Genomic DNA, 16755 nt, shown 5'->3' on the forward strand with positions numbered 1-16755 from the left:
TCGTGATTCTTTCTGTGTCTTGTTTTATTACGTTTTTGTTTGTCTATTTTTTTTGTGTGGTGGGAAAAGGTAGTGGGCGGTGGGCGGTGGGCGGTGGTAGTAGTGGGCGGTGGGCGGTGGGGAATGTGGGTTTGATGTTGGTTAGTCTAGCCTTCCTCGTGGGCTTGGCGCGGGTAAGGGGACACTATTAAATTCTTATGATTTGCCAGAAATAAGAGAGAGTTTAAGGTATTCTGTATCCAATCTAATTCTGTCTAATTCTCCCATCTAATTCTTAATTCACAATCTAATCTAATCTAATTCAATTCAATTTCTACCCAATTCAATTCAATCTAATCAAAAACAATTTTAAGTAATTTACGTCAATACTGAACCAGCCTGAGACAATCTTGCTCTATCTGTCCCAGGGGCGTCAAGAGCTGTCGACCACGCCCACTGACCGTCTCTCAAGCTCGCTGCTGTAGCTGAGGTGGACATTGTGGGCGTGGGGTGGATATTGTGGGCGTGGGGTGGATAGTGTCGGGTTGATATTGTTTAAACCCGACTTTTAAACTATATCACATAAAGTATATTAATTTCCTTGGGTCATATTCATCCCAACAGTGATATCTCAGTAATTAACCTCGTGTGTCAAAGGTCATAGAGTATTGGATGTGTTAATTGTGTTTCCAAAAGGTCATGCATGGTACTTAACATGGATAGTGAGTGTTTTATTGGTCAGTCAGTCCTACCCACTCACTCCTACCCACCCAATGTAGGTTGAATTTAATAATAATAGGGAGAAATTGAACTTAAGGTGGACATAGGAGAGTCGTAGATAAAGAGCTCAACAGACATACGGTAATACCTGCCTTACCTGTGTGTGGGAGGTGAAGTGTGATACAGTGTAACAAAAGAGACCAGAGAGAACTTACATCAGGTGACTACTACTACTACTACTACTACTGCTACTACTACTACTACTACTACTACATAATGTGTGGTAGAGAGATGGTATATTGAGGTGTTTTTCGGTTCTGCTTTTTGTTCATATATTCTTCTTGCTGTTTCTTTGTCTTTGGGTCTCTTTTTTTTTCTCTCTCTCTCTCTCTCTTTCTCTCTTTCTCTCTCTCTCTCTCTCTTGCTCGCTTTCTCTTTTTCTTACTCTCTTTTTCTTCCCCTTCCTCCTCCCCTTCCCCTTTTCCTTCTTCTTCCCTTTCCTCTTCCCCTTCCCCCTTTCCTTCTCCTCCTTTCTCTCTTTCCCCTCCCTTTCTCTCCTTCCTTCTCTTTCTCCCCTTCCTTCTTCTCTTCTCTTTTCTCCTCTTACAAGTAAAGATGCATCTCCGGGATTTCTACACATTCTCGTATTGTTGTTATATCTCCTCCCCCCACTAACCTCCCCCATATTTCCTCCTCCCTCCCTCCCACTAACTCCCCCCTCTATATCTCCTCCCCCCCCAACCATACGTAAACCCATTTAGGTCTTTGTTAAGGAGGTAAAATGCTGTTACTACTACATTTTCCCTGTCGGTGTTGTGAAGGAACTTGAGATATCTTATGATGTGACCTACTGAGAACTCTTCGTGTGTTGGTCATTTTCTTAGTAACAGTAAATAGTAAATAATAATGGTCACAAGAGCAGGACGAATAGTTAATGTATTCACACGTTGATGGTAAATTGTGTGTGTGCGTGTGTGTGTGTGTGTGTCTGAGAAACATCAACAACCAGCTTTGTGTCTTTCATGGCTAACGATAAATAAAGCGAATTACATTACTTCCTACACTACAAAATTACCTACATAAATATAATCTACTTCTGTCCTCCTCAATTTAGTCTCGTACAGCTACAGTACATCAATTATGCTACTAAAAAAAATATCTCCTCAACGTGGCATAATTCTCCTGACTGGCATAAGTTGTGGCATAATTGACCTAAATATTACTAAGAAGTTTAGATAGACTTTAACCACTAGGGACCCGGGACGAGAGTGAAACGTGTTAAGGGATTGGTAACTTTTTCTCCCCCAACTAGTTAACAAGCACTTTGAGAAACGTACTGTAGACGAGGTGATTAATGGCTATACCTCCACTGAATATGTAAATGAGTTTGAGTATTCTCCTGCACAGGCAATGAGGTAAAGTAATACCAGCGAATATTTGTCTTATCTCTGTTATCTCTCAGGTGTTATCTCTCAGGCGTGAGTGTATGTTGATAACTGTTTTCTACACACACACACACACACACACACACACACACACACACACACACACACACACACACATACACACACACACACACACACACCCACCCCGAAAGAACCGTGGCAGTTGTGTGTGTGTCGTCGAAATATATCAAATGTCTGTTGTTTACTGAACCTCACGTCGACTACCAACAATCAGACAGTTCCCTCCTCCACAGCGGCTACAAACACTGGCGGATACTAGTTTAAAGTACGATTTGCTGAAACTGGACAATATTTACAATAGTTCTCATTGTCGAATCTCGTGACTGTAAAACACAATTCGCCCAGCTGAGAGTCTCTTATGTTGTGGATTTACTGAGACATTCCTTAAACGTGTATGAAAAGGCTGAGAAATATAGTTAATGAAATGAAGGTTTTATATATACAGGGGCAAGAAAGAAACCTCAGGAATTGTGTATTTTATTGAGTATTATTTATCTTTATTAATAGGAAGGTAATAAAATGGCAATACTCGTAAATGAGGAGAGAGAGAGAGAGAGAGAGAGAGAGAGAGAGAGAGAGAGAGAGAGGTGAGGATTGTCGAGAAAGTCAGAGCAGCATTAGGAACCTCTCAAGGGGGGCGTGACCCTCCTGCAGAAGAGGTGGCTCAGGACCTAGGCAGAGGTTCAGAGGTTCTTCCATAACAGTTAAAACAGAACCACGAGACAAAAGATAAAAATTCCTAGGAAGTGGAAACAATTAGTCAGGTACATTAGATTAATTAACTTACACATATATTTTAACTGATTCCAAAACATTATTCTTATCTATGAGAGAAAGATAAAGAACTGATAAAAAGTATTTAGGACCCTATGAACGACAGATAACCACAATTCAAAATAAACTGGAATAGATTAGGAAAAAAATTACCTTAAGTTTTTAAACCTTTTTCTACGATGATGTCAGTTTTTATATATTATTTAACTAACGAAAAGCTCTCAAATGGCATTAGGTAAGATGGACTGTATGAATAACTAGATTAAAACAGGTAAGGATTAAATTACCAAATGGAAGAGTGAAATTGAGGCAGGTTTTGGGCTGGGTGGGTGACGGAGGAGATTGTGGAGTCACCTGGGAGTCTTTTATTTACCTGTGGAGTGATGGCTGCCTGATGGTGATTATTTTTGCTGTTGATTTTTCACCTGTATTTTATTCACCTGTCTATTATCCACCTGTTTCCCTACAACCTCTCCTCTAAACCAACAAATCCGTCTTAAAGTTTCCATCTTCACTCTGGCACAACACACACACACACACACACACACACACACACACACACACACACACACACACACACAGCCATTCCTACCACTCATAAACTACCCAGAACGCGTCAGCAAATTGCTCATGCTCCCTCTCTCTCTCCCCATCCTCTGGTAATCCTCTCTCTCTCCTACGTTACCCACTGAAGGATGAGGCTTCTTGTGGTTTTCAGATTTAGAACTCTCCCTTTCCTCTCCCCATCTTCCTTTCTTCCTCTTTTTCTTTCCTTCTCTTCTTCTTTCCTGCTCTTTTTTCTTTCTTCCTGTTCTTCTTTTCCTGCTTTCTTTCCTTTCCTCCTACTTTTCCTCCTCCTTTTCTTTCTCTTCTTTCTTTACTTTTCTTCTTCTTTTCCTTCTCCTCTTCTCCTTCCTCCCTCTCCTCTCCTTCATTCCACATTCACGTATTATGGAAACTACTAGGAGGTGTGACGTAGTACTCATTACTTATTCAGAAATCACGAGTTTTATAGACACACACACACACACACACACACACACACACTAACTGGTGTGTGTGTGTGTGTGTGTGTGTGTGTGTGATGAACCGAGCTTTGTCTGTTTTTGTGGTGTTCCTTAGGTTAGGTTCTGAAGGGGTGTGGTGGTAGTGGTGGTGGAGAGTTGATTTGTATATATGGAGGACAGGTGGAGTGGGGTGTGAGGGGGAGGGGAGTGGAAGTGGTGGAGGAGAGAGGGGAGAGGATGGGAGAGGAAAGGGAGAGGGAGATGAGGTCAAAAGGGGAGAGAAGGGAGGGAGGGAGGGAGGGAGGGGATGGAAGGTGAGGAAAGAGATACTATTTTCATGACCTTCTATGTGTTAGATGGAGACTCGATAGGTTTAATAGGAGACAATGTAACTATTTTTCCCCCCATTTATACCGTGGAGACCAGACAATTATACTAGGAGACACACTTAATATAACTTACTACAATTAACATCATAAATTTCCTTAAAAAAAATATATAAATTGAACTTAAGACAAAATCGCGTAGAATCATATACAAATTCGTATTAAGTAAGATATCTATGCCACAGACCATGCCAGTATTTCTCACCGGCTTACTATATTTCCCAGCGCCTTGTCTCACCGTGTAAACTGATGCCTGTGAACGGTAATGGAAGGGACACACTTGCTGCGTCTCTCGTTCTCACTATTTTATTTATTTTTTTTTTTTTTCATTTTTTTTTCTCACAAATGGCTAAATTGTATTCATTGGTGTTGAAAGGTTGATTTATTTAATGTTATTTCTTTTATGGACTGTGTGTGTGTGTGTGTGTCTGTGTGTGTGTGTGTGTGTGTGTGTGTGTGTGTGTGTATGTGTGTGTGTAAGGAAATTAGTTGCTTGTGTTTAGCGGCTTTCAGTGCCTTGCTTTTAGCGGCCTTTACGTACAGAGGGTCTAATGGTGTGTGTGTGTGTGTGTGTGTGTGTGTGTGTGTGTGTGTGTGTGTGTGTGTTTGCGTGCGTGTGCGTGCATGCGTGTGTTCAGTGGGGTTGAGAGTTACATGTGATGGGTTTTGGTGTAGACTTTGCCACACTGGCTTTAAAGGTGTGTGAGTGTGGCTTGGTGGTGGCAGTGGTCTCAGGGTGTAAATTCGTCTTCCTTAGCTACCATGAACCACCATTACTGCCCACCCATTGTTGTGTGCGTCTCGTCTCTTCTTAATCCTCTTCTTTATCATCATCTATGTCACACGCCTCTTTAGTTTTTCTTCATTATTATCGTCCTGTTTCGTATGGTTTCGTCTTCCACTTTATTATTATTATTATTATTATTATTATTATTATTATTATTATTATTATTATTATTATTATTATTATCTCCTCCCGTGTTCTTGTTTATTCTTTGTGTTGTTGTTCGTACTAGTTGGTAAATCTCTCTATTCTTCTGCGTTATCTTCGTTAATCTTTCATCTCTGCATATTTATCATTGTATTTCATGTCTCCATTATAAGTTACCTGTTCTTCTTGTTCATTATAAACACTCATAGTAACTACTCTTCCTTTCTCAACCCACACTACACTATATACATATGAGTGACCACAATATACATATGAGTGACCACCATATATGAGTGACCAATAATCCTTCACCCATGTAATCCCATTCTGCGTCACTCACCATTGCCTCTTGCTTCACTCTCTCTCTCTCTCTCTTTCTTTGTCTAACTGTCTTCAATTTTTTTTGGCATTACTCCACTTACACGTTACTTAACTTTCTCTCTTTTTGTTAGTGTGTGTGTGTGTGTGTGTGTGTGTGTGTGTGTGTGTGTGTGTGTGTGTGTGTGTGTGTGTGTGTTTAATTCACTAGAAAATAATAAATAAGCCATGAAATAAAAAAGAGAGATTTCAGAGACTATATTTCTTACTAATTTATATATTTTTTTTCTGGGTAATTTATTCATGTAACGTTTTACTTTTTCTATACTTTTATATATACTTTTTATATATAATTTTTCTATACCTTTGACGAATTTGTAAAAAAAAAAATATATCGAAGGAAAAAAATTATAGTTTTCAGTTGTATATTATTTTTGCTAAATCTTTGGTCACATTTTGCGATATCTAGCTCTCACGCACTTAATGATCCACGCACACTCAATGATCCACGCACTCAATGATCCACGCACTCAATGATCCACGTACACTAATGATCCACGCACTCAATGATCCACGACTCAATGATCCACGCACTCAATGATCCACGCACTCAATGATCCACGCACTTAATGATCCACGTACTCAATGATCCACGCACTCAATGATCCACGCACTCAATGAGCCACGCACACTCAATGATCCACGCACTCACGATCCACGCACTCACGATCTCGCACCACGATCCACCGCACTCAATGATCCACGCACTTAATGATCCACGCACTCACGATCCACGCACTCAATGACCCACGCACTCAATGATCCGATGACCCATGACCACGCACACTTAATGATTCACGCACTCAATGATCCACGCACTCAATGATCCACGCACTCAATGACCCCCTACACAGTAACTAACCCACACACACTAACCTACACTAAACACACCCAATGACCTCTCAATTCTCCCCATCCCTCCTCCTCACCCCCACCTCACCCTCCCACCCCCACCAACCTCTCACCCCTACCCTCAACCCACTCCACCCTCCCTCCCACCTCTCACCCTCTCACCCACCACTCACCTCTCCCACCTCCTCCTCACCCACTCACCTCCCACCTCACCTCCTCACCCCTACCTCACCTCACTTACTCACCTCTCACCCCCTACCCTCACCCTCTCACCCCTCTCCCCCACCCTCTCACCCTCCCTCGATGTTAACAAGTTTTGGTCCCGGTATTAAAGGCAGCAGGAACATCAGCTACTAGAAATAGTTTCATGCCGGCTTTTGTTGACCGACTAACCGTGTAATTAGATCGTTCCCGGTATGATAGTTCGCCATCTAAAGTTAACAAGGAAGTGGTAATTAGACTATCAGGTATTAGTTGTCTTACAGGTTAATTATGTAATGCCGAGTTATGAAATATGTAATGCCGAGTTATGAAATATGTAATGCCGAGTTATGAATTATGTAATGCCGAGTTATGAAATATGTAATGCCGAGTTATGAATTATGTAAAGCCGAGTTATGAATTATGTAATGCCGAGTTATGAAATATGTAATGCCGAGTTATGAAATTATGATGATATATAAAACGTGATGAAACCTAACCTAACCAAACCTAACCTAACCAAACCTAACCTAACCAAACACTTCGTCATCAGTCTGGATGCGGTATAATAGTGTTGTATCATGATAATAATGACCCTTAATCGCAGCAATGTGTTAGTATTGTGTGCCATCATTGAGGGTAAGCCTATGTCCTGATCCCCGGGATACTGAGTGGTGCCAAGCAGGAGGAATGGTGCCTCAGGACGATCCTTCTTAATGGTGATGGTGGTGTTGCTTGTTAATGGTGTTCCTGTGGCTCTTTATAATGGTACGTGGTGGTGATGTTAATGGTGCAAGTTGGTGATGGTGGTGTTGCTTGTTAATGGTGTTCCTGTGGCTCTTTATAATGGTAAGTGACGGTGATGTTAATGGTGCAAGTTGGTGATGGTGGTGTTGCTTGTTAATGGTGTTCCTGTTTGTGGTGTTGCTGAGGTTCCTTATAATGTTACTTTATGTTATAATAGATTTCTTTTCATTTTAGAGGCTGAGAGAGTGACGGGTGATAGATGACGGGTGATGGATATTCTGTGGTGGATGATGGGTGATAGATGGTGGGTGATGCATGATGGATGATAAATGGTGAATGATAGTGGGTGATGAATGATGGATGATTGATGGTGGGTGATGCATGATGGATGATAAATGGTGAATGATAGTGGGTGATGAATGATGGATGAGGAGTGATGGATGATGGATGATAAATGGTGAATGATAGTGGGTGATGAATGATGGATGAGGAGTGATGGATGATGGGTGATGGATGTATCTCCTAAGCTCATCCATTAAGGCGACTAACAGAGATTCATGATAAAACCAACCAGGTAATTCACAGCCTCAGGAGGAAGAGAGACTAACCTTTACCTGTCCTTAATCAATCTTTGCCTGTCATTAATCAATCTTTACCTGTCCTAGATCAATCTTTACCTGTCCTTGATCAATATTTACCTGTCCTTGATCAACCTTTACCTGTCCTTAATCAATATTTACCTGTCCTTGATCAACATTTACCTGTCCTTGATTAATCTTTACCTGTACCTGATCAGTCCCTCGAGTCAAGGCGGGAACATCCATGTGTTTTATGTTAGTGAGGGAACTTACACACACACACACACACACACACACACACACACACACACACACACACACACACACACACACACCATGTTTTCTCAGTAGGGTGGGTGGGTGGGTGACGGGTGACTTGTCCTCTCAGCAGTAATGGGTGGGTGAGGACGGGTGGCAGCTGCTTGGCTCAGCGGGTCAGACTTATCACTCCGAGGGAGGTGATGGATGCTGTCATCTGGGCCTGAGTCCTGGCGAGTGTGTCTGGTGGTGGTTGGTGGAAGGATGGTGTTTGGTAGTGGTGGTTGGTAGAAGGATAGTGGTGGTTGGTAGTGGTGGTTGGTGGAAGGGTAGTGGTAGATGGGAGTGGTGGTTGGTGGTAGGAAAATATGGCTGGTAGTGATGGTTGATGGAAAAATAGTGGTGGCTTGTGGTGGTAGTTGAAGCAAGAAATGGTTGTAGTAGTAAATGGCAGGAAGCTGGTATGTAAACAGTAAAACAATAAGTGGCAGCATCTGGTATATAGTCAGGCAGTAAGTGGCTGAGGCAGTAAGTGGCAGAGTCTTGCAGATGACAGCATAGAAGGTGTCACTGTTGTTGTTTTTGTCTGAGTGTATTTACCACAACAATCAGCCTCTTGTTTTGTACCCAGGTCCATTAGTGCTTTGGAAGAACAACAATAGCTGCCTTGTTTGTATACCAGTTGTTATTGTCTTTTCTTAAATACTCGTGTGATTGTCAGTCTCTCTTAGTGGTGAGAGACACAGAGAATGGTTGTGATTCTCTATCTCTCTGTCTCTTACTGGTGAGAGACACAGAGAATGGTAGTGATTCTCTATCTCTCTGTCTCTTAGTGGTGAGAGACACAGAGAATGGTTGTGATTCTCTATCTCTCTGTCTCTTACTGGTGAGAGGTATAGAGACAAGACCCTGGTGAGAGAACACTATTCCTCCTGTTATCTTGGCCGTGTTATCAAATTCCTTCCTCTCTTATCTAACACAAAACCGTAAAGATAACTATGTAACGATACACCTACATCATTATGGTGTTTATATTTGATGATTAGAGTAGTTAATCTATTTATATTATCCCGAGTTATACCGATATTTAATGTTATTGGTATCGGGTTTGTTAATGGCTCCAGTAAATCTGACATTGCATCTATACTCCTTCAGTCCTTTGATGTCGATAGACTAACGAGAATCACACACACACACACACACACACACACACACACACACACACGCGCACACACACTGGAACTGACAAATTGGTATCATGTATCTCTTTATATCGGTCGAATATTGTGTGTCGAGTGTTAATATGCTCAACACATTTTTTAGTTAATGGATGAAATATATAGACTGAATATTTATTTAAGGTTTTCATATATTTATAATTTCTTTGTATTATGTATCAAGAAAAGAAGGAGATATTTTAGTTTGTGAATTAATAATATAAATAATAAAAACAATAATAATAATGAAAAATTAATAGTGAATAAAAAGATTTAAACATTAAGATTTATATGTATATGTAAATAAACTTATAAGAAACACTACGAAACACCAATGATTTATGTCTTGGTCAGTGGGTGTTGTCAGCGGGTGTTGTCAGCGGGTGTTGTCAGCGGGTGTTGTCAGCGGGTGTTGTCAGCGGGTGTTGTCAGCGGGTGTTGTCAGCAGTGTTGTCAGCGGGTGTTGTCAGTGGGTGTTGTCAGCGGGTGTTGTCAGCGGGTGTTGTCAGCGGGTGTTGTCAGCGGGTGTTGTCAGCGGGTGTTGTCAATCCCATCTGAGGGCTGCAAGGTCGTGGGTATTATTTAGATCGAATCAAGAATATTTACCACATTAATTAACACTTCCCGAAAGTAAAGGGAAGAAAGTGCCAGAAGGTAAAGGAAAGAAAGTGCCGGAAAGTAGAGGGAAGAAAGTACCAGAAAGTAAAGGGAAAAGTACCGGAAAGTAAAGGTAAGAAAGTGCCGGAAAGTAAAGGGAAGAAAGTGCCAGAAAGTAAAAGTTAGATTAGGTTAGGTTAGGTTTCCTCTTACACTTAAAACCTATGAACTCTCGTCAGATTACGCCAGGAATTACTCATAAAACGGCTACCATTAAAACACCATTAGACTTATAAAGCATTTTTTCTTTTTTCTATTTTCATTTTCTTTTTTCTTTGTTTTCTTTTTTTTTCATTCATTTTTTTCATTTTTTCATTTCCTTTTTTCTTTTTTCGTTTCCATTTCCCTATTTTTCTTTCTTTTTCTTCTCTTCTTTCATTCTTTCCATGAGTGAGTCAGGACAAGAAGCCGGAACAAACTGGTGGTCATAAATTTCTTACCTGGTGTCTATATATCACCTTTACCATGACCTCAGGTGTATCATCTCATTAAGTCCATTAGTGAAGATGATATTGAAGAACTCTGTCTCTCTCTCTCTCTCTCTCTCTCTCTCTCTCTCTACCTGACGATGAAGTTTATCCTCAGGGAAAGTCTCCTCTCTTTCCACCATCACAACACCTTTCTGCTGGCTGCTTCAGGAGGATGAAAGTAGGATTATAATCGAGTTGCTGACCCCTGTGAAGCTCTGTCCTAAACACCCGCTGGTACTTTAGGCTGTGGGAGGAATGTCTCTCTCTCTCTCTGAGTCACGTATTACAGGATGGTATTACTGCTCCTCTTGGCTTCTCGCTGATTAATAACAGGTCAGACCCCTTAAGGATTGGGTCGCCTTGTTAGTTGTCCAGACGGTTTCTTAGCAGGAATTCGTCTGACTTTCGTTACTGGTGTGGTTGTTTGTTGACTCGCTTGTAGTTGATCATATTAATATCTCTGGAGTCCTGTGATCAATTCTTACACTGGGTCTTGTGTTCTCTGATTACTTCTGGTGCCCACTGAGGAGCTCTTCACTTACTAGTAGTCGTAAAGATCTTCAAATAACATGTCGTCGCCGAAGAAAATCTGGAGACTTTTGTGTTTTAACTCGTGTGTTTGTTGGACCGGCGCCGTGTGTGGGAAATATCTATGAACTCATGGGACCAGAAGTTAATCCCATGTAATTGTCTGCGAGGAAGAATTCTCCTCCTTGAAGTCAGGAGTTGAGAGTAAATCTGAGGCTGGGGATTGTTCTCGCTTGACAGAGGAGGAAGTCTAGATGTGGACTTATGTCTCCTGGCCGTGTGAGGCCGGGTCACCGCGCAAGTGTATCTCGTGTGTTGTGAAATTTGTACTGAAGACAATTACAAGGAACAGAGGAGGATATAGAAACTTCGTAATAACAGCTGAAGAGAACACAGGAACAATAGAGACTGTGTTAACTGTGTCGTCTTGTGAGTCTTGTTTACCTTGTGTGGGGAGCAGTGGTTGACGGCTTACAGTCACCACGTTGAACTCCCTGCAGCTCCATACTGATACAGTCATACATAACAGACTGGACACACCTGGAAATATTATACACTTAATCTTTGTAATGTAGTGCTCCCCCTCCACACCCCCTGTACACCATCATGGGCACATCAGACACACACACACACACACACACACACACACACAAAAGAGTACCTAAACAAACCTTTCCTCTCTGTTCATTTTCTCATTACCTCAATGACTGGAGGAGGAACGAACCATCTCCCAGAAACTGTTACAGATCTCACCGTCACAAAGTCGGGCGGAACAACATTACCAAAACTCAGGATCACCGTAATTGTCATCGATCGGTGTTCCTTTACCATTACGGTCAAGAATCTGGTGCCAACAGCGTCCTGATCACCCGTAAAACCCACTACAATTTCCTGTCCTGTCCTTACCTGGAAAATTCACGGCTGGTAACCAAATCTTCCCTGATATTGAGAAACTTAAGAGCGTAAACTTTTAGACCGTAAGAGTGAAATTGGTATAGTAATTGACATCTTAGTCTGGTCTTTCTCGACAACACACTAACATTCATACATTTAACAATAACAAATTCATTAATGGTGGTAGAGACGTTAGTAGTAGTTGTTGTGGAGCTGAGGATGGTGGTGGTGGCGGCCTCTGTTGGTGGTGGCGGCCTCTGGTGGTGGTGGCGGCTTCTGGTGGTGGTGGCGGCCTCTGGTGGTGGTGGCGGCCTCTGGTGGTGGTGGCGGCCTGATGGGGGTGGCGGCCTCTAGTGGTGGTGGGAGGCGGTGGTGGGTTGATCAGATAAGAAGTAATAGGACTCACTCTCGTATCAGGAGAATCAGAATTAGAATGGTCTCGTCTGCCTGATGGTGTTGTTCCTTATGTGACCTCCCTTATGTGACCTTCGTTATGTGACCTTCCATATGTGACCTCTCTTATGTGGCCTCCCATACATGACCTCCCGTATTTGAAAGGTCATCAAGAGGTCAATACTAGTCCCTTCCCTCACTTTCCCCCTCCATCCATCCCTCCCTCTCCCCCTCCCCTCCGCCCACAAAAGAGAAGAGGAGTGAGTGAGAGGGTGACCTTCCATAGAGATATAATTATGGGATGATAACAAATCAACCTTTCTGTTTTATAAAAAAAAAAAAAAGACACACCATTTCACCCCACCAAAAAAAGTTTCCCAGTTGAAGAAGAGTGTCGAGTCAGCACCTGTGTACAATTTATTACACCACCGCTACTCTTAAAGCTCCCTCGTGTGGCTGTATCCTCGAACTTTCTCCCACAATGGTAACCTAACTGGTATGGGTGGTAAGGCCCTAGAGGCACCACCCAGAGATATACTGATGAAGGCGAGAGAGAGCTTGTGTTTGTGTGTCTCTCGATGTCTTGAAGTTTGACCTCGAGGTATTGCTCACTCTCAGGTCAGTCCTCCTATATGGTGATAAGATTATTGTACTAATGTATATATGAATTTCAGTGCGAACTATTGGCCCTTAGGATGGTAAGTGAGTGTTTTATCCACTCCTCCACCGCACCCTATAACTAAACATACTCACGGGTATTTAATCCTGAGTTTAAGTGACTATATCTACAATAGGTTTAAGATAGGTTTAAACCATCTCACTCGTTAACTGGGTTTACCAATCAACTAGAGTTAAACCCATCATACTTAAGGGGGGGTCTTAAACCATCACAGCCGATGGTTTATGTCTCAAATGGTAATGAGGGGCGTGAGGGAGGGTGAGGGAGGGTGTGAGGAAGGGTGAGGGAGAGGCTGGGTTACCTCTCCTCACACCCTCATTATAAAGACTAACCATTAATGAAGAGTGTTGTTGGTCTCTCACTGCCATGGCGTCTGCAGGGTGGTGGCGGCAGATTCTCAAAAGGTTCCTACATTAATTTCTCACTTTAAATAAAAACTTTAAGAACGCTTCACCCTAACTCACTTTAACATCAGCACAATTACAGCGTCGTAAATAAGTCCCTCGTAACAAGATGCGGTTTTTTTTTTGTATACGAGTTGAAGAAAATTACGTAATCCTTGAGCTGTGAACCCAGATTATTTTTTGACGAATTAGTGGATAAAAACTTGATTCTCTGGCTATCTATGTACGCGGTTTCCCCTCTCAGATCACAAACGTAGTGCTTTCTGGTAACATGATAACATAACCAGATTACTTAAGAGTATAATCCCAAAAAGATGATGTTCTATTCAGAGCCAAAACGAATAGAACGGGACTATTGGGAAAGATTATGAGAGCTGAAACGAATCCAATGTGGACACCGGGAGAGCAGGTATAAAGATCGTCTGGGAACCAATCTTGGGAGGGAGAAAACATAAGGTACAGGTAATGTCACTCAGGTAGACACAGGTGATGTACTGTATACCTGGGGGAAACAACAGAGACACAGGTATATCGGTTTTCACGTTCTTGTGTGTAAGTGTCGGTATGAGGTGATGAAGGTTGAGACCAGAGGCATCAGATCAAAGCCGTAACCATCCTTGGCCTGTCCCCACAGATATTGGATTCACAAGCTCCCCTCCCTCACCACTATCCTCCCCACCTCCCACCCCCCACACACAGAAAATTGGATTCACCCCCCCCCTCATCCCCTCCCTCTCACCCACATGCTAAACCAGATGAGATGAAACTATAAGCCTCTGTCACCATCAACTATCATCATCAGTGTCTCACCATCAGTGCCTCATCATCAGTGCCTCACCATCAGTGCCTCATCAAGGGGGGGGAGATTCTGATCGATCTATTACCAATATTTTAGGATATTCTGATGGGACGAGCCTGGAAATAGGTGATTGAATTTTAGTGACGTCGGTTTAAATTTTCGTTGGTCAGGTACTAACAAAATTTTACCCCTCCTCCCGTTCCTCCCTCCTCCCTCCTCCTCCCTCCCTCCTGCTCCTCCTCCTTTCTCCCTCCTCCTGCTCCCCGAAAAAAAAAACAACTTTGAGAGTAAATTGGACTAAACTTGCCAGATATTTGGAGACTTAAGCCAAGAGTTAAAGGATTCAGTTTCGGTGAGTGGAAGGCACTGTTGGAGGTCACGGTGAAAGGTCAGACTTTATTAAACAAGTGTGTGTGTGTGTGTGTGGTGACGATGGAGTTTGAATGAAGTCTCAGGTCATAAATATCACTTTACTGTACCTGCACACATAATTATTATCGTTTACACCTGTCAATCTACATGTGTATCTATGCAATCTATATACATTCCTCTATGTACCTGCGTTATGTACATTTTCATACCTGTGTTGTCTATGTACAGTCAGCCAAAGATTCAGTGGCTCCACCTTGGCTCTCGTACTGGCAATTTTACCTGGCAATACCTGGTAAAGTAAGGCTGTATGTAATGGTGATTGAGAATTGGTGAATCTATTTTCGGCTGTATCACCATCAGGATAACTATTAAACAATCCAAAGATAACATTTTCATCATAATAAACTGTTCATAATTATTTAAGATCACGAGAAGTTTCCAAATGTTCGTATATTTGCTTAAATAATGGAGACAATTATATTAATGAATTGACAACACAACTATATATATATCCCACATTTAATCTTGAGAGTTTCATAAAGGAAATAATTCGCTTAACAGTATGGGGGGATAATTTAACATAAGTAAGAGGGGAAGAAATATCAATTACCACTTCAATACTTCACTAATATCAAACATTTCACAAATAATTCAAGAGCTATTGTGTAGTTACCATTAGAATAACACATTGATTAAGTGGGGGGGGGGATACTTAAGAAATTAGTACGGTAGAGAGTGTAGTAATACTAATCACCTTTACAAGTATCTAACCATAAATATTCTGACCAGATCCTCCTCGTAGATGGTGTGGTCTGGTGTGGTCGAGGAATGCTAGGCCAAGGTTCTCTGAGTGATTATTATCAATTGGATGGTGTGGACTCCCAGTTGTATTGGCTCTCGGTCAGCGTCCATCAGAATGTCTGCTATTTCATCCTCCTCTCCGTGTGGCTGCACTGCTTCGGGTGGGTGTGTGAGAGGTGGGTGGTTGAGGTGGGTGTCAATAGAAAAAGACAGGATGGAGAAGAGTGGGTGAGGGAAAAAAATGAATATGTACTGATTAGGAACAGAGATAAAGGACGGAACAGTACTAAAGAAAGAGAGAGAGAGAGAGAGAGAGAGAGAGATAAAATGAAACAGAAACAGAGAGAGCGAGAGAAAGAAAATATCCCCCCAAATAAAAACATTCTACCATATACAAATTAACACACACACACACACACACACTTTTTTCACAGACAAACGAGCAATTACAATATAGCCAACTAGGTAATGTGGGGAACAAGCGACGTCTGTTAAGAGTTATAGGGAGGTTGTATAGCCCACTCCGGTATTCTCACATTCCCGTAATTTTCTCACATCATACACAAGCGAGATTTTATTGTATTCATATAATAAGACATTGATTCATACACATTCATACACATTTGGTTTTTTTTTTTCTTTTTATGCTTGAGAGAGATTAAATTGGATCTTTGGGGTTGGGGGTGTAGTAGGGTTAAATCGTCTGGTTATAGTGTGGTGGTGGTGTTGTGGTTATTAAAATGTGGTGTTGGTATTGTGGTTGTGTCGTGTTGTTTGGTAATCACAGTGGTAGTGTTAGTGGTTTGGTTGTTAGTGGTGGTGATGGTTAGGTTAGGTTAAAGAGACAGTACAAGACCTCTCTCTCTCTCTCTCCCTCCCTCACTCATTCCCTACCCACCTACCTACTCATTGGAGGCGTATACCTTGTAAAAAGAAAGAGGAAACAAAAGGAACAAAATAATAAAGAGAAATGATAAAAAATATCAATCAATCTAGCAAAAGTGTTACCCCATATTTGGTCTGTCTCGTCTCAGTGTATCAGGTCCACAGTATATTGTCTCAGTGTATCAGTTCCACAGTATATTGTCTCAGTGTATCAGGTCCACAGTATATTGTCTCAGTGTATCAGGTCCACAGTATATTGTCTCAGTGTGTCAGGTCCACAGTATATTGTCTCAGTGTATCAGGTCCACAGTATATTGTCTCAGTGTATCAGGTCTACAGTATATTGTCTCAGTGTGTCAGGTCTACAGTATATTGTCTC

General features: G+C 41.8%; 1 protein-coding gene across 1 annotated transcript in view; it reads left to right on the forward strand.

The window, feature by feature from the left end:
- LOC121873428 (nephrin-like) overlaps window positions 1–16755 on the forward strand; it is a 297799-nt gene that overhangs the window by 151878 nt on the left and 129166 nt on the right. The gene's annotated exons all lie outside the window — the stretch shown is intronic.

The sequence above is a fragment of the Homarus americanus genome, unplaced genomic scaffold (genome assembly GCF_018991925.1).
Source record: "Homarus americanus isolate GMGI-L3 unplaced genomic scaffold, GMGI_Hamer_2.0 scaffold34739, whole genome shotgun sequence".
NCBI lineage: Eukaryota > Metazoa > Arthropoda > Malacostraca > Decapoda > Nephropidae > Homarus > Homarus americanus.